The sequence below is a fragment of the Rhinopithecus roxellana genome, chromosome 18, assembly GCF_007565055.1.
Source record: "Rhinopithecus roxellana isolate Shanxi Qingling chromosome 18, ASM756505v1, whole genome shotgun sequence".
NCBI classification, from domain to species: domain Eukaryota; kingdom Metazoa; phylum Chordata; class Mammalia; order Primates; family Cercopithecidae; genus Rhinopithecus; species Rhinopithecus roxellana.
Window position 1 is genome coordinate 54,632,725 of NC_044566.1, and position 22,195 is coordinate 54,654,919.

A 22,195-nucleotide genomic window follows, 5' to 3' on the forward strand; every position below is an offset into this window, starting at 1 on the left:
ACCTCTTCTCGAAAGTGTTAGAGCACATAAACAGGAAGGAGAGTCAAGCTGAGGCAAAAGCTACTGTTTATCGCAGTTCTGTTTTATTGCAGTTATTAAACCATTAACAATTAGATAAATACTGTAAGTGAGATGCCATTCCTAAGTGTCACAGCTGTCATTTACTCTAGGTTCATAAAACAGACTAATATTTCATTTATTGCATACATCTAGAAACATACCACAAACACCTATCCATTTTATTCGCTTTAGATATTGAACCTAATACAAACTGTTAGTAACAACAACAACAAAAATTATTCTTGAAATAAATAGAATAATCATTTTATAGTCTATATAAAAACTAAATGGTGTGGATCTGACTACAAAAGGAAATGAATGAAAAAGCCAGGCTTTCTTAAGAGTCATAAAGGCGGGTCTCAAAGTCTCATTTTCTTAAAAGAGATAAAGAGCTTCAAAACATCCAAAAAATAAAAATTATTGAGAAAAAAATATATTGTAGGTTTGTTGATTTTAAAAGATGGGCAGGATTATGAAAAGAAAAGAATGAAATTATTTGGGGGTAAACTGGACTTCACTTCTGCAAGAGATAGTGTGGATAGTTATTCTGTATGGGAAGGCTTTCTATTGCAAAGAATCTCTGTCCTTCAAAAGCCTAATTGTACCAAACCATGAAGCATTCTCACCAAGGTGGCCAGTAGCATCTTAGCAATCAATTCATTCTTTCTTTGTCCTCCACAGCTCCTCCTTCATTTCGAGCTCAGTTTCGTGTCATAATGGGTTGAGGTAGGCTTTACAGTTTAGTTCAGAACAACCAGATATTCCTTCCCTCCTGCAAATTTTGTTGATTTTCTTAGAAAATGTATGAGAAAAAGTTTATCCCCATTTTACCAATAAATGGACTGACACTGAGACAGAATAAGTAACTCCTCCAACATCTCATGCCAAAAAGTACTAGAAGTGACAGTAGAACTGATAGACTAATGGGCTTTACAGTCCTCATATGCCTTCGATTCCCTTTTTGTTCCTTGGTTAATCAGCACCCTATTTCTTTCAAGTGGTGAGACCTAACTCACAATGGTTTAACAGAGGACAAAACCGAAATATATCAACCAACATAAGGGCAATGCATTGAATCACCCCCCAGAGAAAGGGCAGATGTGGAACGGCTCTCAGGCTCAGCTGGCTCGAGGAACTCAGTTCCTGTCTCCAGTTCTCTCTTATTCTTCATCTTGCTCTCTATCATACATCTCTACCTCTGTCCATCTCTTTCCATCTCTTCTTCTTTGTATGCTGTTTCTAGTCTCTTTGCTGATTATGGAGACCATTTCTTCTACTAAAGAGTCCATTGTTTTCTCTATAAAGTAGAAAATAGGGCTCTCTGCAGCTTTAAGTGTAAATAATCTGAGCCTGGAAGCTTCGAAGGACAAGGAGAAGATCACTTTTATTACCTATAAATTACAGGGAATGAGTTTCCCGACTTGGGTCAGGGGTTACCTACTCTTCTCTATGTTGATACTGGTGGGTTTGGGTGAGTTTCTAGAGCTTGAAAGGGGGAAGAGTGACTTTATTTGTAAGAAAAAGATAAGTTGAGAAGGTAAAAAGAACAGTTGTTGACATCAGCCCTTGATTTTCTTTTAAACACTAAGTCTAAAGACAGAATTTGCTTTAAAAAGTGACTATTAGATATACTTTCTAAGCTCAGTAACCATGTTCTTGGTTTTCACTGGCACAATCAAATACATAGCAATAATCCAGAGAATACCGTAAAAGAAATGGACCGAATGGCATCCCACTCTACAATAAAACTCGAGTTTTGCTGAAACTCTGCTAAGTAGGAATTCTTCTTTACCACCATATAGCAATTTTATTTTCCAGACCTGTGTCCAGAATGCAAAAATTATTTACTGGAGGTTGAAATTCCTACTATTAAAAGGGAACATTTGGTTACTTGCAGTAAATGCAAGAGTGGGAGTGAGTGGAGAATGATGTACCTATCATTTCAGATAAAGAGGTTTGGTTAATGAAGATATTAACCACTTTTTTGCTCATTATCCCATTTATTCATCATTCCCATTCCTCATTCCCATTGTGCCCTCTGTCCTTTTCTATTTCTCCGGATATATTTTTTCTCTGCTCACCAAATATTCTGTTCTTTTCTTTATCCTATGACATCTAAATTGCTTTACCCAGCTCATGTGCTTTATCCTGGCTAAGAGACAATCAAGAAAGTCTATGCCACTATAGATGATGTCATAGACTTTCACTGGAATGGAAATCTAAATCTCAGAAGAAAGCTTTATAATTATCAGACTTCTAAGAAGGAACAAAAATGTATGTTGAAAAATGCATGTAGAAAAATGCTAATTTGTTGTATTTTGTTGTTTTGATACTTTTCATGTCAAAAGGGGCTATTTTAAACAAGGAAAACAAGTAGTGAAATAATTTTAGAAAACAGTAAAAGTCTGGACATGGTACAGAAGGATCAAGCCTAGTATTTTCTTAAAGGGAAAAGTATGGAAGTTAATAGACATGTCTCCTACAGGAGAACCTCATGTACTTATGAGTCACCATGCTGATTCAAAAATGATAGATCATGTTTGTCATAAATGGAAAACAACAAATGTAATAAGGAAAATGTAATTTTGTAAATAGGCAAATTAGTATCACTGAATTGTTTGTTAGTTGCACATATTATTCTATAAAGCCAATGTTTCTCTCTTAGAATATTTCTAAAAGCTATTTGTAGTGGCAGGGGAAGTAGACAGGCAGGGAGCAATTATAATTATCCCAGGGAGCATACTACACTCCTTTCATTTTTCTGATTCTTATTTGAAATATGATCTTATTAAGGGGGTCATTTTAATCCACCCTGGCTGCAGAATGGTTCTCTGTATCTCAGCAACTTCCAACTTTTTCTTAATTGTATTTTTTGATCTAGTATTCCCCAACAAAAACTCACCAACTTAGCTTATTTGTTGCTACTTTTGTTCACGTATGTCCTTCCATTCAACATTTGCTAGCTGCTTTTTTGTTGTTGTTGTTCAGTTAGAGCAGTGTCATCTGGGTCAACAAGTTTAATAATATAATCCTGAATGAGTGATTTCATCTCAGTTTCTTTCCTGTAAAATCTAGAGATGAGGTTAATATTATAAAGCTGTTTCTAGCTGATAGATTATTCTAGCTTAATAATCTTAGTAATGTCCATCACTTTTTTTATGCCAGTATGGAAAAATGGTGTTGGGACATAAAGATGTAAATTCATGTCTTTTCTCCACAGCATCACCTGTATGTCCATTGAGTCAATTATCATACTAGGCATTTCCACTACTGTCGTTCAGTGTTGGTTCACAATAAGAAACATTTTCTTGGCCACCAATATTTTCTTATGTTTCACTCTGAAAATTAATAAGCAATTGACCTCAATAATAATGGCATGGATTGAACTTCTGAAATTAGAAAATTGAGACCTATTACTCAAGAACTATCTTAAAAGAGAGCCAGGTATACAAAAATGTGGCTTTTTATAAACAGTGCAAAATAGTGTCCCCAAATACTGTCTCTATAAACAATGCTTAACATTCTAAAATAAAATTACTTAGTTATAAAATCAATAAACGTTAGTTCTTAAAACTGAACTGATTTACTCTTGATCATTAGTTATTTTTCTGCCTTGTGGGGTTTAATTTGTGCTAAGTGATTAAATAGTAATTTCTCTTTTCTTGATATCAATTACAATTTACAATGTTTTTTTTTTTTTAACAATTTCCACTTTCAAGAACATCTTAACATTTAGTGTAAAAATAAACAGATTTTTATATCTGTATTTTGTAGTCCGATTCAGTAACTTTCTTTTTTTTTTTTTTTTTTGAGACGGAGTCTGGCTCTGTTGCCCAGGCTGGAGTGCAGTGGCCGGATCTCAGCTCACTGCAAGCTCCGCCTCCCGGGTTTACGCCATTCTCCCGCCTCAGCCTCCCGAATAGCTGGGACTATTAGAAATTGCTTGACTAATGTGTGTGTGTGTGCGTGTGTGTGTATGTGTATTTCCAAAGAACTCCTCAAATATTGCAATTTCAGTGAAGACAATTGAAAGCATTATATTTGACACTTTAGCAAATTCTCAATATTAAAAGCATTTTAATAGCATCAGTTTCCATATTTTAATGTTATCTATGAAAAGACAGCTCAGACCTGAGAAAGATAGAAGTTTTAGGTCACACTGGGAAGAGGCACTGAAAATTATTGAAACAGAAGAAAGGGGTCCTGGAATTTGGTACAGAGCGCAAGTTACATGCCCCATGCGAAGTCATTAATAGCTGAGTGATTGCACCACACAGCTGGTATGCTAGATACTAATGTCACATTTACATGGACTGTTCTATTTGGAGCTGTTGAGGTTTGTTACTTTTAGTCCTCAGGGCTAGCAATGTAGCCTAATCTTTTCTTACTTCAGTCTGTAACCTAATGAAGCACATATGCTTTCTACCTGAGAAATTGGAGGGCTCCGTGAAGTAGGTATATATAACTTCCCTTCATTTCACAGCCTTTATGGCCTTGATCTCTGTATAAGCCATTGCTAGGTTTAATCACCCGTTCTCTTCCCTCATATAATTGATTTAAAACATGTTTATAAATCTTTGCCTACTGTAAATCCTTGAATATAAATCTTATGCTTCCTTTCCTTTTGTCATGAATAAGAATTAAATAGTACTACCATAGTAGGTATCTCATCTGAAAAAAACAAGCTTTTATCCACAAGTAGGGATTTCATTATATAAGTCTTTGAAGCTAGTTTTACTGCAAATCATTTGAAAACCTTGAAATAAAATTTGATACAGTAAAAAAATCATGTGTTTAAATGAGACATAAACATTTTAATGTAAGATAGCTATGACAGGATACATTTCTGTATATCTTATAAGAATATTTCACTTAAATAATCAAAATTTTGTTAGATGCTGTTACTCTCAAATTGTAGATGAGAAACCCAAGGGGTAGTAAATTTAGCGAACAGAACACTACCATACAGGTTTACTACACGTGCCACAAACCAGACTTTGTCCATACCAATTGACTTTATGGAAATAAACCCCTGGTATCTCGACAATTCTACTTTTTCGGTTATTTAACACATACTGGCACCGTTTAGAAAATCAGCTGTTTTCCTGAGAGTCAAAACATTTCATCAGGTAAAGCAATCGTAACATCCTTATGCATAATGACATTAAATCCATCTCCAGAAACACACAATTTCTCCTTTTGGAGATCAACTCTTTTGGCTATTCAAACATGTACTCCACCTCCTTCCAAACAGAACCAGAAAATTCTGCCTTTTAATGTATATAACCAAATTTATATTTTCTCATAAAAGGAAAAGATGCTTCAAAAGAAACACATACAAAACATCAATAGAGCATTTTTCTTTCTAGAGTCGCTGAGGTGCTTTATTACATTATGATATGTCAAAAATTTATATCTTGGCAACAAGTACTTTACTGATGGCATCAGGCTATGACAAGACATGTCAGAGGTAACGTTTGTTACAGCCAACTTGAACTTAACTCAAGGGACCTGTTGTTGAAAAGTGACACCATTGATCTGGAACCACTGTTACAGGGCCAAAGAATAAAAAAATGCATTAACTCATTGACAGATTAGAATATATTTTATCTGTTATGTTCTTAAAGAGTTTCAGAGAGTTTGACTTACTAGGCAGGAGTAACTAATTCTAGGATACATACAGCGCAGGTATTTTCCTTCACCCGGATCTCCCCGTCCTCTCTCTCCCCTTTTCTTTTTCCATAAGAAGCAGGACTATTTGTTGCTGTATTTTGTATATTTTCTCCAAAATGAATATGAAAACTGGTGCAATCAGAATAACTCAAACTACCACCAAAAAGCACAACCTTGGCATTTAATCACTTCCAGCACAACTACACACTCCATGTTACCCAACTAAATCTTTGTTTTGTTTCCATTTGATTCCCTAAATTACAACTCAGAAAATATATCATAAATCTGTCAGTCAGAATTCTTGGGTAGCTTTTTGTATCATGCAATGGAGGTGCTATGCTATGGAGATGGCCCCCAGAATTCAGGTGTTGAAAATGTAATCCCCAATGCTACAGAGTTGGAAAGTGGGACCTCCTGGGAGGTGTTTAGCTGGTGAAAGCTGTGCCCTGAATGGATTAAGGTTTCAGGGTTCAAGTCACCATCTTGGAAGCAGAAAATCCGGGTTGTAACCTTCTAGCATCTTAATCTTGGATTTCCCAGCCTCCAGAGCTGTGAGAAATAAATTTTTGTTATTTATATGTCACTCAGTATCAGGTATTCTGTTATGGCGGCACAAAACAAAGACAGGTGAGATTGGAGATTTTCTTAATAACCTCATTTTGGTGAAAAACAGTGAAAAGTAATATTTAGCAGATGAAAATTCATCTTAAATAATCTCAATCAATGAAGCTCATGAATGCTGTAGAACTCACCAGGTTAAAGAGGCCAGGCATGGTGGCTCATGCTTGCAATCCCAATACTTTGTAAGGCCAAGGTGGGAGGATTTCTTAAGCCCAAGAGTTTGAGACAAGCCTGGGTGACAAAGTACACCCCATCTCTACAAAAATTTAAGAAAGAATTAGTCAGGTGTGGTGGTGTGTACCTGTGGTCCTAGCTACTCGAGAGGCTGAGGCAGGAGGATCACTTGATTCTAGGAGTTTGAGGCTGCAGTGAGACATGATCATGCCCCTGCACTAAAGGTTGGGTGACAGAATAAGTCTCCACCTCAAGAAACAAAGAAATAAACAAACAAATAGAAAATCAGAAGAAAAGGAGTTATCAGTGAAACAAAAAGACAAGAAATACAACACAGATGTGGTACTTATTTCTAGGAATATGGCTCATGATTTAAGTGCTCGATAACATTGTAAACGTTAGCCTTGCATAATTAAAAAGCCTAATATATTTTTGTTTGCCTGCTTTGTGGAGATTAAGAGTATGGGATACAAAGAATAAAAGAAAAAATCTCCCAATGCTATGTGATGGATTCTTGAGGCATAACGATAGACCTATTAGTGATAGCATCATACACAGAATGCATCATGTGTTCAAAAATATATCTCCAAGAGTATGAATAAAAATGAAAGTGAGGTTTTCTGTAAGCTATTCAATGATTCAAATGAAGGTTCCAATGACAACCAAGAAACTTATTTTGAAATTGCAAGTGAAGAGTTTGAAACAAGTTATTTCACAAAATATGAGACCAGAAGAAAGTGGCATTTCTAATTATTTTGTATTATATGATTTGTAAATTTATTGACAGGTAAATTTATAAATTAAATATCATAAGTGAATACTTTTCAATTTTATCTATGTATTTTATATTCCAGTTGACCAAAATAATTATTTTCTAACTAACAGAAAAATAGAGTTTCAGATTGTATTGAAGATTGTCATGTATTTGGATCTATATAATATTTTGGTCACATGTTTTTGAATACTTTTTTTGCTAAATTGAGTTAGTAGACTGAGAATAATAGTTGCTACAGTAGTTATTCTTTTATAAATGAAAGACTGTAAATGTAAAGAACAATTAATTAAAATTCTTAAGCTGATGTAATTAGCAAGATTTGAATTTAGCACTACTGGCTTTAGTGTTCATGTAAAATAATTAATATATATTTTCTTGCCTTCTTGAAAAATTAACATCTATTGAGATGGTAAAACAATGACAAAATAGGAACTCAGTAAATATCAAATGGATGTAAAACGCTAAGCCTATTACATGGAAATTCAGAAGCAAAAGAAGCTATTTTAGTTTGGGGTCTGGCAACATGAAGTAAATACATGGAGAGACAAATCTCCAAGCAAAGGGTTTATATGGTAATAATATATAAAAATTGCAATCCGGGACATACACACACATAGACCAGAGTGGTTGCTGATGTGTCTGAAGAACAAAGGAAAATGCTGACTTTTTATTGGGGAGGAGAAGACAATCGTGTAAGTTAAGTTGTTTTGACAGAAAGTTTATTGGTGCCAGTAGTGTCTGGCAGGAGGTAGAGAGTTCAAATTGGTGAGTGGCAGCATTTACTAGGTAAAACTTGCAATATGAAAGTCATAGCAGGCCACTGTGGTTTTGGACTGGGCTTGCATGACAGTTCCTGGAGTAGGTATTTGTACTTCAGTGCTTTTCACTATGTCCCTACAACTCTATTTTAGTTGAGCAGGAGAAAAAAAGTGAGTCCATTTTGTATAATCAGTTTTCAAGGCTGTCAACAAAGATGTAAGAGGCCCAACTGTCCTGATTTACCCAGGACCCAGATGTTTCCCCCATGAAGAAATGTCAGCCCTAAAACCAGGAATGTGTTGGGAAAACTGGCATGAGTTGTTGACTCTCCAAAGAGGTAGAATCCAGCAGGGTGATGATTAAGTCAACAAGAATTTGAACATCTTTTTAAGGGAAAGGGCAAAGAAGTCTGTGTCGTAATTGGGATACTAAGAAGAGGATTTCATTCTTTGATGGTGTGTGTAATTGTCAAAGGAATTTCATTGCTTTTGGATCAGAAAGAAAGAACAACTGAGGACACTTAGATTTCAACATGGGAAGCAGGGTTGGTACACACACACAAATAACACACATTATCAGGCCAGATACCAGGGTTGACTTTAATGACAAATATTTGATGATTGCTTTAGAAACACTGTGAGTAGTTAACCTCCATATCTTTATCATATGTTATAGAGAAATATTTAAGTGTTCCTTTTATAAATAGAGCTTTTATTTCGCTTTTACTGGTTTTCTTTATTTAAAGAAAATTTATGTTCACAAGAAAACGATACCAGCTGGGCTTATACATTGTGCTCTGGATATCGTCCTTTCAGAAGCTCTTAAAGCAAGTTTCCTGCACTGAGAAGAAGGAATAAAATGTATCTTTATGGAACTCTTATATGGTGTTTTATAAATACTACCAAATGTAATGCTCTTAACAATGAAATAAATAAAATACTATAAATATGTCAATTTGCCAAACTAAGAATCTGAGTCACAGAATGGTTAAGTTACTCTCCTAAGGCCACTTTCATAGAATGGGGTAATAGAAAAGACAGGATTTGAACCCAGCTATTCCAATTATAGAGACCACGAATGTGGACACCATATAATGTCAAGTACCTGGGAAAAAAATGAATGAATTTGAAACACTACATGAGAAATAACTCGTAAAAGATATGGAAGTGTGTTACTTCTGAAGACAAGCGGTACATCTGTGTATTAAAACCTCAAAATTCGCTGGGCGCGGTGGCTTAAACCTGTAATCCCAGCACTTTGGGAGGCCGAGACGGGTGGATCACGAGGTCAGGAGGTCGAGACCATCCTAGCTAACATGGTGAAACCCCGTCTTTACTAAAAAATATAAAAAATTAGCCGGGCGAGGTGGCAGGCGCCTGTAGTCCCAGCTACTCCGGAGGCTGAAGCAGGAGAATGGCGTAAACCCGAGAGGCGGAACTTGCAGTGAGCTGAGATCCGGCCACTGCACTCCAACCTGGGCGACTGAGCGAGACTCTGTCTCAAAAAAAAAAAAAAAAAACCCTCAAAATTATTTCTTAAATTAATTAAAAATTCAAAGCTCATTCTATGACATGATTTTCCCCGGTTGTGTGCTGCTGCCTACACAGTGGGAGAAGGCTTTTCCAGAATAGTTTGGAAGAATAGACAATCCAGACAATCCAGAGCTGAATTGCTCTTGCAGCTCTGAGCTCTTTAAATTTGTTCTTTTCTCTGTTTAAATTCACAGATAAATTGCAAATCTCTATTCCACTTCGTTCTGCACTGATACATTGCAAGGATTCAATCAAAATAAGCCATAGCCTTCTTGACTAGACCACATTTTTATTAACATTTTGGGAAACAGCCTTACCCTCTGTGAAAAATCAGAGTATGAACATATTTTGATGTAAAAGTAAAAAACAAAGCAACATATAGTCTTATATTTGTTTACACAGATTTCTATACCAATCCTATGAAGAAGGTATTATTATTATATTTTCCATTTTAAAAATGAATAACTTGATGTATAGAGATAAAGCATTGTGGCCAAAACCATACACCCCCAATAAATGGCAAAAGTTGAATTCAAACCTAGGCAGTCTGGCTGTAGAATTTGTGTCCTTATCACTCTACTATAGTGCCCCATATCATCTACTTGAAAAGTCATTTGATCAGTCTGATTTCATTTCCTGAAATACCATTTTATTTGATACTGTATGTAGATGAGAACCATTTCATTTAACATTTATTTATTTCCTTAGAAACTTATATAACCATTTTTTTAAAAAGGCAGACCCAGATAAATCAAGACCTACAACTGGTAAGAAGGACTTTCTCTAAATAATAACATTATGCTTTTTTCTTTTTCAAGAATGGCCTGATTTTAAAAATTAGGTAACATGTTCCAGCCTAAAATGGCATCTGACTAGCAGCAGTTTTGCAAGTCCTCTTAAATTTCCACAAAATTCATGTCAGAAAAAAAGAGATTTCATAAAAAATGTTGCTATTTTATAGATGTAACTGTTGCTGTATCACAGAACATGGAAGGATTTCCACTAAGTTCAAATATAATGCAACATGGATTGTAAAACAAACTTGATGTTACGCTAGTGAATTGCTTTAGGAATCATGCAAACGTGTCCTCCAATAATCAATAAGAAGGTCCGTTGACCATCTTCATTATCTACTTCTTTTTTCAAAATTAGTATGCATTATCTACATTAGTATATATTCAAATCCACTAGGAAACTGGTCTTCTGTACGTATACTATTTCTACTTTTTGAGGCAACCGAATATCTTTCTTTGGTCTTCTGATGGAACTTACTTCCACTTTAGATCTAGGAAGATATCACAACTTGTGGAAGAGAGTAGTTAAAATAAAGTCAATTGTCTGCTGTGAAATGTCTCCAGGTTGGAATGGAGAAGAGATGTGCTAAGACAAGTAGTTTTTGGCATAGATGTCTTCCTAGAGTGTGGATCACCAGAATGGGGTGAGTCGGTAAACAATTTTTCTATCCTGGGGCCAGCAGACCCTCATTCAATGGTAAGTAAATATAATGCTGACAGCAGGTAACATTTATTGAGCATAAATACATGCTCATCCTTGTTGCAAACACTTTACATTCATTAGCTCATTTCATCTTTGCAATAATGGCTTTCACTAGCTGTATCCAGTAAGACATTGGGAAATGACAAAGGTATTGCCCAACCCCTGCCTTCCAGCTGTCGTGATTAGTAACTGGCCAACACCTAAAAGGACAGAGAAGGCACCAAATGCTATTTGGGGCCAATTCATAAAAATAAAGGAAGGTATCAACGGTAAAGAATAGATAGCTTGGAAAGAGGCATTGACAGAAGAATGTGGTTTATAGTAAAGACATGATATCATCAATCAGTGTGAAAATGAAGCATTAATTCATTATTTTCCAGTTGTAATAAACAGTACTGGTTTCCTATTTTGTAAAAGAGAGTTAGATTGTTACTAAATAATGCATACTTAAATGAGTTCCAAATATGTTGGAATTATATCTAACAATAATAATGAGGCAAAACTTACACATTGAAATTTTGTTTTGATCACTGTTGTGTTTTACCTACAAAAATGCTTTGGTCCTCATAACAAGCATATGAGGTAGGAACAATTATTTCACTCTTTTACAGATGAGAAAACCAAGTTACGTGGAAGTTCACTGACATGATCCAAGGTCACACAGCTTATAAGTGTTCTTACAGCCATCTCATACTTAACATGTCCACCAATGAATTCCTAATCTTCTCCCTAAAAACATATCCCAACTCCGATCTTCTCCATCTTACAATATCCTTTACTCAGAGTCACCTATATGCTCAAGCCAAAAATCTCATAGCTATGCTTAACTCTTCGTACAGCCTGCATGCATTTTGGAAAATTCAGTTGAATCTATCTTCAGACAAGATCTTCAATCCACCTCTACTTTGTACAAATTGGTAAACACCCTATTTCCTGGTTTGTTTCAGTAGCCTCTTAACTGTTCTCCGTGCTTCCTCCTTTGCTTCCCTCAGTCTATCCTCACTACAGTGGCAAGAAAAATACCTTACAACATAAATCAGCTCAGCCCACTCCTTAACCTGGAACACTGCTCACCAGGGAATCCCTACAGCCAGTTCTCTAACCTCCAGATTATTACTTAAATGTCTCCAGATTAAGGAAGACTCTCCTGACAACTGCTTAAAATTGCAACCCACCACCAATATCTGTCACCATCAGCATTTTTAGTCCCCATTCCCTGTTTTTTGTTTTGTTTTGTTTTTTGTTTTTTGTTGAGACGGAGTCTCGCTCTGTCGCCCAGGCTGTAGTGCAATGGTGTGATCTCGGCTCACTGCAAGCTCCACCTCCCGGGTTTTACGTCATTCTCCTGCCTCAGCCTCCCGAGTAGCTGGGACTACAGGCGTGCACTGCCCCTCCCGGCTAATTTTTTTTTTTTGTATTTTTGTAGAGGCGGGGTTTCTCCATGTTGGCCAGGATGGTCTCGACCTCCTGACCTCGTGATCCACCCGCCTCGGCCTCCCAAAGTTCTGGGATTACAGGCGTGAGTCACTACGCCCGTCCCCTATACCCTGTTCTTTTAATTGCCCTTTAATATAGTATATAATTAACTTATTTAATATATTTATTATTTTTGTCTGTCTTCTTCAAAATATCAGTTCAGCAAGGGCAGTGTCTTATCTGTTTTGCTTACAGATGTATGGGAAGCACCTAGTACAATGCTTTGCACTTCATAAACTATTTAAATATAGACTGCATAAGTATTCGTGGAATGAATGTTGAGACTGGGATTTTAAATTTAGATAACATGATTCCAGGGTCCATGAAGTAATGACTAAGCAATTGTCTTAAACATGAAATCCTTTTTTAAAAGCTTGAAAAAAAAAGTCAATATGAGAGGAAAGAGATATTAGGCGCATTAAAGTAGTAAAATAAATTATCGGGGAAAATTTGATAGTTTAATGTTTGTAAGAAGGAAAAATCTTTAAAACAAATAACATTACCTCCAAATTTAACAAAGAATAAAAACTGATAAATATCTTCCATAAATATGAGAATGTACTAATATTCAAATATTAGGAGTTACTATAAACCAAACGGGTGAAAAGTAACAAAACCCCCATAAGTATTGAAAAAGTGTGTAACCTCACAAAAAGAAACAAATAGCAAAGCATACAAAATATAAAAGCCACCGTTTCTAGTAACACAACTCATTATTTGAGATACCATTTTCTTTCAAGTAGGGAGTCAGCCAAAATAAAAAAAGAAAGGAAGGAAAAGGACCTTAAGGACGTCCCATGTTGATGAGGGTTCAATGCAACAAGCTCCCTTATGACATACAGCATGTACTTTAAAATATTCCTGCATCATGACACATGACTGTGTTACTAGGAATCTATTTTGAGGACATAACGGCTTTCACAAAAGTAAACCAGTAGGGGAGTAACAGTATAAAAACAATTACATTTTCAAGACCTGAAAAATACTTAAGTATTTCATAGAAAAATGTAGTGATTCATTAAAATTAACATTTTTGAATAAAATTCTGATAACTTAGAAAATGTTAAATTTTTCAAAAAATACGCAGGTAAAAGCTGTGTGTATAGCACCGTCATATAGGTTAGATTGGAGACTCATTACATTGATGACAAAAAGCAGATTCTAAAACCTGGGGCAGGAGCCAGATCCAAAAGTTAAGCTGAGGTAGAGGCCCTTCAGTGACTTTGGGCGAGCCCTTGTGCAGTAGGAGGTAAAGTCTTGGTCACGAGGGTGGAAGACAGGTTACATGGGCATCAAAGACAATGCTAACCTATTTCTTAATTTATCTTAGCATCAGAAAGGCCATTATCATATACTTCACGATGGCATCATACACAGATGCATCACTGGCACATAAAAATGCTGATGGTGACACATGTGCATGAATAAATTCTCCAAATACTTGTCTCTGTGACTTTGTCTCTATGTCTGAGGTACAACAGCTTTGAAACAAAGTGCTTCATACATGTTACATTATCAATTCCTAAACAGAACAAAAATCTTTAGAAGTAAATTGAAAATTGTATTCCTAAAACAATTGTGATCCCAATTCTACAATATACTTTAGCTATAAATAGACGTTACACAAAATTATTTTACTGCTATCATTTCTTGGGTCATTTGTATCTTGCTAATTTGGAAACAAGAGTGCTTTCTTGTTTTGTTTAACAAGGTACTAAAAATAAATTCTAGATAGCATATAACATTTTATTGTAAATTTCTTTGACTTCAATGAAGTGCATTTTATGTGCAGTGCAGGTTTGTGGAATGCTGCCAAACTCATATGTTTAAATTGTTAAAAATAAACTCTTTGGATTGCTAATGACTGTAGTATATGCAATTCACCAGATTGTTTAAACAGATTTCAAGTAATTTTCCTGTAATTGCTAATCATTTTGTAGGAGTCATGAAACCAGTAATCAATAATCACATGAAACTGTTGAAAAGGAGTCTCAGTGATCAATACAAATTCTTCTTTCTGTGGGAATACAGCCTGCTCAGATGGCTGACATCTATAATGCTCTCCTTGGTGTTCTTTTCTGTTATGTATTTATTGCAGTTTCATAGGCACCTTTTTATGGGAAAAAATAACAAATTAGAAAAAAATGGTAAAATATCTCTTTGCTGACATCATGACAGAGATAACATTTGCTATAAAGAACAAATCCTTAGAGGGGTAGGAACATTTAACTTGGTACAGATGCTAAGGATGCAAAGTAAAGTTCATCACTTCTAAACAATGGACAAGTTTGTCACTGATCAGCTTTTCTCTTGCATGTATTTTAATATGCATTATAAAGACCTATACTTATCACAGTATGTGGAATTCTATCCACCAGGGGTTTATCTCAAAGATATAAACTCAAACACAGTATGTAGAATTTTGTTTTTTAGGCTGAGAAGAAACATTGTCAATAAATGTCACAAAAATACTTATAGTTACATTAAATAAAATAGATTTCCATATATATGTTTATCATCTCCTCTCCTTGTTAGAAAGTGGACTTGAATTTATTATAATGTTATTACCTTATCTAGTGAGAGATACATTTTGCATATTTTTAAAAGCCATCATCTAATGTTAAGGAAAGTAAAGAACTGTTTAAACATGTCCATGTATTCTTCTTGAAGTAAAGAGTAAAAAGAGTTTCAGGAAAGGAAAAAAACCTTTTAGTTGTTCTCTCTTTTGTTTACTGCAGAAGCATTGTAGAAACCAGGCTTATCTCAATGTACCTTAGTATTTTGGGAAGGACTAGAGGTAGTGCTCTCAGAAATTTAGAATAGGGGTCTAGCTAAGCTGGGAATAAACCCATACAGGAGCAGTTAGGCAGGGAGAAAGATAAATTAACAAATAAGAAAAATGACTTAAAAAAAAAAAAAAACGCAGCATGCACAGTTACCCCAGAGTGATCTCTGGTAATATCCTCTTTACTCATGTGAAAACTACTTACAAAAACCTCAACTCATGTGAACTCTGAAGTGGGTAGGGGAAGATAAAAAAGGAAATTCTTTAATTTTGTGCTTTAGAGTCTGAATATGGATGCCAGTTTGTTGGTTTATGTTCCTTGGGAATATTCCATGGGAAGAAACTGGTCCTCCTTGCAGTCGACACATCACAGCTTCCCAGGTGTAACAACGTAGTTGGGACAGGAGAAAAGGGTTGCTCCTAAGCTTTTGCGTAAATTGGAATCAGGCATCTGCTGGAATACAATCAGAGACCAGCAGCTAATCTCAGGGCTTTCAGAAAACAACGGAAATCCGGTAGAAACAGAGTCTCCAGGAGGGTAGTTGCCAGCTAGGATTCCTCAGGGGCTCCACTCTCTATCTTACACATGAACTCTGTCTTTCTCTGGGTCATTGGGTCACAACCAATTAAGCCTTTCTGAGTGACAAGCTGGGAATCACCGTGTTGCAGTTACAGCAAGAGTTATTGCCAACTTTGCCAATAGCGTGTATGTGTGGTTTCTGTGTGTGTATTCCTCTCTGTACTTTCATCTTATTTTCATGTGTGAACACTAACGAGATTGGACAAGAGATAACCTTTATCTTGAAATCTCACTCTCAGTAAGCTGGTACCAGTAACGCACACACACACTCGCACACACGCACACTACCTGCGGCCGCAGAACTTTGCACCCTTAGGCTGGCTCGCGTCTTAGGGTTTTGGTATATTTGGTGGAAACTTGCTGATTTCCTATGCCTTTTGGAAACACCAAACTGGGTGGGGGTGGTTGGAACGCTGTGGCTCATCATTTATTCGTTGCGACTGTTTCGATTGTTGACACTAGTGGCAAGCCGCATCCTTCAGCTCTTGCAAGGGAAGTCTGACACCTTGAGGACAGGAGAGGGGGTGCCAGGCGCCCAGAGAAGCGGGAGTGGGAGAAGCTTTGAGAGTTGCAGGGGGCTACTTTCTTCCAGTCGGGTGGCGGGCTGCATAGGTGCTTGTTGACCAGGCTAGGAGCAGGGCATTCAAAAGCTAGGTGTCGGAGCGCACTGAAGTCCAACACGCCTGCGGAGACCGCCCTAAGACTGGAGGTGTGTCTGGCTTGCATCCAGGGCCACAGGGTAGATTCTCGCCACCGACCTGGCTGGATGACGGCTGGCTGGTAGTGAGCTCCCCTGCCCACTGGCTGACCTCAAGTAGTTGGCCCCGGTAGGTGGAAGTTATTCGAGGGGGACGAGTTGGGGACAGAGCGTCAGCTCCTGCCAGCGCGCGGGTCTCCTCCACCTCCAAGCAGTGTGGTGCGTGGGACGCGCATCTTCCCGGACTATCCCTTTCCAGCGCGGTCTGTGCGGACCCCGAGCCGGGCAGCCGCCAGGGACGGAAGGCGGGGTGCCTTTCTCTGGGCTCATCCGCTATCAGCCGTGGGAACTCTTAACTTTATCCAGAGGGATCGGTGAGGGCGGGGGTGGGAGAGGTTCTCCTCCCCTGGCGCTTACCTCCCCCTCCCGGGCCGCCCCTCCCCCGCCTCCCATGGCTTCGCTTTCAGAGCATCCTCACTCCGCCCAGTTCGGTGCCAGCTGCGTGGGCTCCAGCTTCGTTCCTTTTCCTTGGAATGCTCCAAAACTCGGCAGCGACTAAGGGAATTCCATCGGAATTTGCCGGGCGTGCTCTCACCCCGCACGGCACCCGCGCCGTCCGTCCCCGGATCCCATCACTTCAGCTCGAAGATTGCAACTTTGCAGGTAAAGAGGATGTCGCCTCGGAGCTCCGTTCGACCGGAGCTACACCTCGCCTTCTTTCTGGGATCTCGGTTAAGTTTCCTAAGCTGCCTGGGAAGCCGGCTCTCTTCTGGGAGGCGGACATCCCTGGGGGGTTACGAGTTCAAAAGGTTCTGGCTGTATGGTTTCTCTTCAAGGCTCAGGAAAAAAAATCTGTGAAGCTTTCGGTGCTTGACTCGGGCTGACCAGGAGTTTGGGGGTGCTTCTCAGTCTTCCACCGCACTCGGCTTTAAAGCAGGGGAGAGGGCGAGGAGTGAACCCCCGGTGTGACTTATATGGTAAACAAAGGCGCTGTAGCCACGCCGTGGTGCTGGGGAATGTGGCCGCTGTTAGCCTTTTATGCATTTGGGGAAAATGGAGATCTCGGGGGCACCTGGGTGCATATAAGTGAGGCCTTAGCTCTCTGGCACTTAAAGTAGGGGCACAAAGGAAGTAAAGTGATCAGTATTCTACCGATCGATTACATTCTGCGTCATTTTCATTCTCTGTCAAGAAACAGAAACACTTTTATCCGTGTTGCCCGACCCAGGCTAGTGATTCCTAGTTCGCCTGGCAACCGAGATTCCAATGAAGCCAATGAAGCCCATGACCCGGTTTGCTACTTGGTTAAATCACTGGGATTCACTGCACAACTTGTTGTTCCAGCTGTGAACTCAGCTGCCTTTTGTGACTAGAGACAGGAGTATACTGGAAAGGCATCGAGGGTTTAGGAGAGCTGAGGAAAGGGATCTCTTATCTTGTCTGCCTGCATTCACTATGGTGTATCCACTATGGTGTATCCCTGTTCACATGGCTTCTTAGGGAGGTCCTTCCCAGTGAAATTCCATAGCTATAAAATGCAGCAAGTTGCTTAAGGAGTAAGCACCAAGCCAAAGGAGTAGGAGGAGACAGAAGGAAGCTTTAGTTGTTTAATTAAAAAAAAAAAAAAAAAAAAAAAAAGACAGACTTGTAAAACTTTTTCAGTTTTAATAAAACACCGCCTCTCAGGGCTCATATAATTTCTGCCTTTCCTTTCACAGTACATAATCACAACACCAAGAATATTACAAATTCTTTAACAAAAAGGTTTACTGGAGGGTATTTTTGGTTTGGGGGTGTTTTTTGGTAAAACTCTAAATTAGACATTAAGAGTAAGGGTGGGCGGAGATGTTAAAATGCTGAAATCTTTTTCATTGTGTTGGGTTTGCTATTTAAAATTACATTTATAACGCCTACTTTTATTCACCTGGACACTATTGTCCATAAAATATCCTCCTTAAATGTTTAAGGGGAAAAAAAAAGCAATAAGATCAATTTCAATTTTCTTGCTTACTGGTCATTCTGAAAGATATATGAGTTGGACTAGATTTTCATTACTTATAATCTTTAAAATCTTGTAATTGTTATATAATTTATTTTTCTGTTGCACTTATTTCCAAAAGGTCAAGATAAAAATGTATAAATAAGTCCATGACAGAGTTAAAGTTTTATATGAATTTTATAGCTATTTTAGTTATTCAACCAGTAAGAGGCCAAATAACTTTTCATATAAAATAACCTTAATCAATTCATACTTTGTATTAAGAAGAAGTAACAGAAGCAATCATTTTATTCTTTCTCATTAGAGGAAATTTTAATGTCTTATTCTATACACACATTTCAAACTAACTTTCTAACTTATGCTCCATGGAGAACTACAGCCATCTATAGGACTGAAAATTACCTGTTTCAACATCCTCATTTAGGAAACCAAAGCTAAATAAATATTAAAAAACAACAACTTATGTTTATAAACTATTACATCATTTTAATTGGTAAGGAATCTGGAAGTTAGATTGGCTATTTTTCAATATTTGGATGGCTGTGTCTATCAATACTTTTGTGAACTAGATGTTATTAAAAACTTCACTGTAATAACTAAGCTTAGAAAAATTGCTGTTTCCTAATTGTAGATGAAAGAAACAATGACAATCATTATTTTTTATTTTTCTTTTATGATTTCAAAGTAATAAACGTATCTGATCATCTAGTCAAATGCTATCAGCGTACCCTGTGAAAAACATAATTACATTTGTATTGAAATATAATAACCCCCTTTAAGATGCACTGATTTTAACCCCCACTGAATTAAAAATACTTTTAAACATGTGTTTTTTGAAATAGTCTTATATTTTTATACCTGTATGTTTAATTGCCAGGATTATTTATGGCAGTTCAGATGATCAGCATTATATTTAGCAGCTGAAAACTGAAATAATTTCTCTTTTCTGATCTACGCATGTATTGGAACAAAAATAAAAATATGCACACATTTGTTCAATAGTAAATATTGTAACTATCAGTGCTTAAAGTTAATATAGATATATAACTAAAGATAGATTTATGAGAAATACTAACCAGTAGCTAGAACTATAAAATTAGGAACTGTATATTTTATGAAAATATGATTGTTGTATTTTTGAAAATAATGTCAGGTAAAGGGAAAATACAATAAACTATTAAATTTTCATTTTTCCAAAACCATCATTGCCATATAGTTTATGAAATCAAATTCTAATGTGCACTTTGACTTTAGAAATTGAATTGTCTGGACTCATTTGAAACCAGTGTTATTGACCTCTTTAATGCCTATGGAAACCCCACCATGATTATTTGGTTCTCATTAAAAATGAGGTTGAGAGGAGACAGTTCAAAGTAAAATCTTTGCTTTTTCACCTAATTATACCCTATACTCCCCCCAAAAAAAATATTAAAACTGGTTTGATTCAACCCAAATTTAATTGGGAATTTGTTTCTATCTAGTTATAATGAAGAGTTGATTTAGAACTATCTTACTCCTCATGTTTTCTATTTCTAACCCTTCCAGAGGCGTTGACACCTCAATATTTTAAGAGATTTGAGAATATTTTGATCAGGGATATAATATCATGACTGTGTCTTTTTAATCAGCACAAATATAGACCTAATTTTTGAGAACATTAGTATTACTGAAATAACTTTATGATGCAAAAAATACATTTAGGGAAAGACACCGTTTATTTGGGAAACTGAAAATTAAAGGCAAGAGCATTGAAAATGTATTAATTCAAAACCATGTGGTTTCATAAACTATTTAGCAAATTAAGTGCTGTATCTAAATGTTTAAAAAATCTAAATGACCCTCCTGAAAATTGTTTAGTTTTAATAGGATAAGAAAGAAATAGTTTCAGAACTTGATCTACTATTGTAACTAAACTGTATGTAATATCCTATTAATATTAATGTATATTTTATCTGTCTTTTTAGAAATATAGCAGTGTCATAGAATAATGACTTCTTGAGAGACACTAGATGACACATGGACACAGTGTTACATATAAAATTAGAGATGTTAATTAAAACATTAATTAAAAAATATGCCTTGATAGCTTTATCTAGCACACTGCATTGTCTTTGAGAAATGACAGTGAAATGAAATGAATCAGATATTCATTAATTATATTCTATCTGTAGTTTGCTGTTAGATTTTGAAATATGTCGAAAAAGTCACCATGAGTAATTATGTCAAACAAATACTATCAAGAGTTGAAATTTACCTGAAACAGGACCTATTGTGAAAAAAGAAACGAGAGAAAATGGGCCAATATTTATGAGAATTTAATGTACACTTGGTGCTATGCAAGAAACTTTGAAAAAGAAAGCTATTTTTCATTGTTATCTTAACATCTACCTTGAAACTGAAGTATTATCACATTTTAACAATCCGAGAAAGATGAAATTTATGAAAATCACAAAATTGCTTTGTGGGAAGGCAGGATTTGAAGTATATCAAATCCCTTCACTATCAGGTACTACATCTACCTGAGAGTAAAGTCTACACTCTTTTTACTTAATTCCTGTGGTTTCTAAGATACAATCAATAATCTTTTAATAAGGTTCATAAATTCATTTTTTTCAGTTATTTATTTCTTGAATTTTAAAAATATAGCATCGGAACATAAACAACTGTCCCCATAATGGGGATAGAATTTGAAACAGTCTGTTAAAATTCTATCAGCTTTGAAGCAGAGCAAGAGGTAAGCTACTTGTCTTGAGCAGGATGATCTCAAAATGACTTCCTTTCATATTCTTAAATATACATCTAGTACATGTAAAAAGAAAAAAGTTTGTTTTTATGAACGAAGTTCAAGATTATATTTTTTTAGAACTATTCATGAGCTTATAATTTATAAATAAAAAGTTATCATTCCAAACTTTTGAACATTTGTAAGCTGGTAATAAAATGTCTTTATTAAAAAGAAGTCATGCTAAGACATATTAGGTTTATACTACATCTTATCAATGTTATGTAAAATTTCTAGACAAGTGTATTTGTTTTAGTTTTATCTGAAATTTTGATTTTCTAATTATTGTAGTGTCCCTTGGTATTTGAGAGGAGCTCTCATTCATGCATCCCAAAAGACATCGATTAGCTGGTGCCAAATCTTAACAAATTTGTCATGATACTTACTAAGCATATATAAGCATTTGCGCTGACGAGATTGTGTCCAAAACCTATTGACATTGAGGTTGAAGGAATAATTTCTTTACATATATGTAATGCCATTACAAAAATTATCACTTAAATATTATCCATTCAGTAGATATTTGTTGAATATTAGTAAATGAATAATTGAATCAATAGATGAATGGCACATGCGTACGCTTTTCATTTTTGTTACATTTTCTGGCAAAGTTCCCGCTGTCTAGAATAACTTCTACCTTTTTTGTTTCTGTAAAAATGTTCTTCAGACACTAAATCCTGGTTAGTGCCTAGTTAAATCCAGTATGACCGTCTCCTTTAAAGTTTCCTTCATTTCTCCAGATGTCCCAAGTATAAATACAAGCAAAGAGCTTGTTATATTCTGTC

General features: G+C 36.3%; 1 protein-coding gene across 7 annotated transcripts in view; it reads left to right on the forward strand.

Moving 5' to 3' along the window:
- Positions 1 to 16,352: 16,352 nt before the first annotated feature.
- TRPC4 (transient receptor potential cation channel subfamily C member 4) overlaps positions 16,353 to 22,195 on the forward strand; it is a 228,775-nt gene continuing 222,932 nt past the window's right edge. For all 7 annotated transcript variants that reach the window (XM_010383057.2, XM_010383061.2, XM_010383063.2 and 4 more), the window contains exon 1: positions 16,353 to 17,292. The gene's annotated coding sequence lies outside the window, so the exon portion shown is untranslated. The remainder of the gene's footprint in view (positions 17,293 to 22,195) is intronic.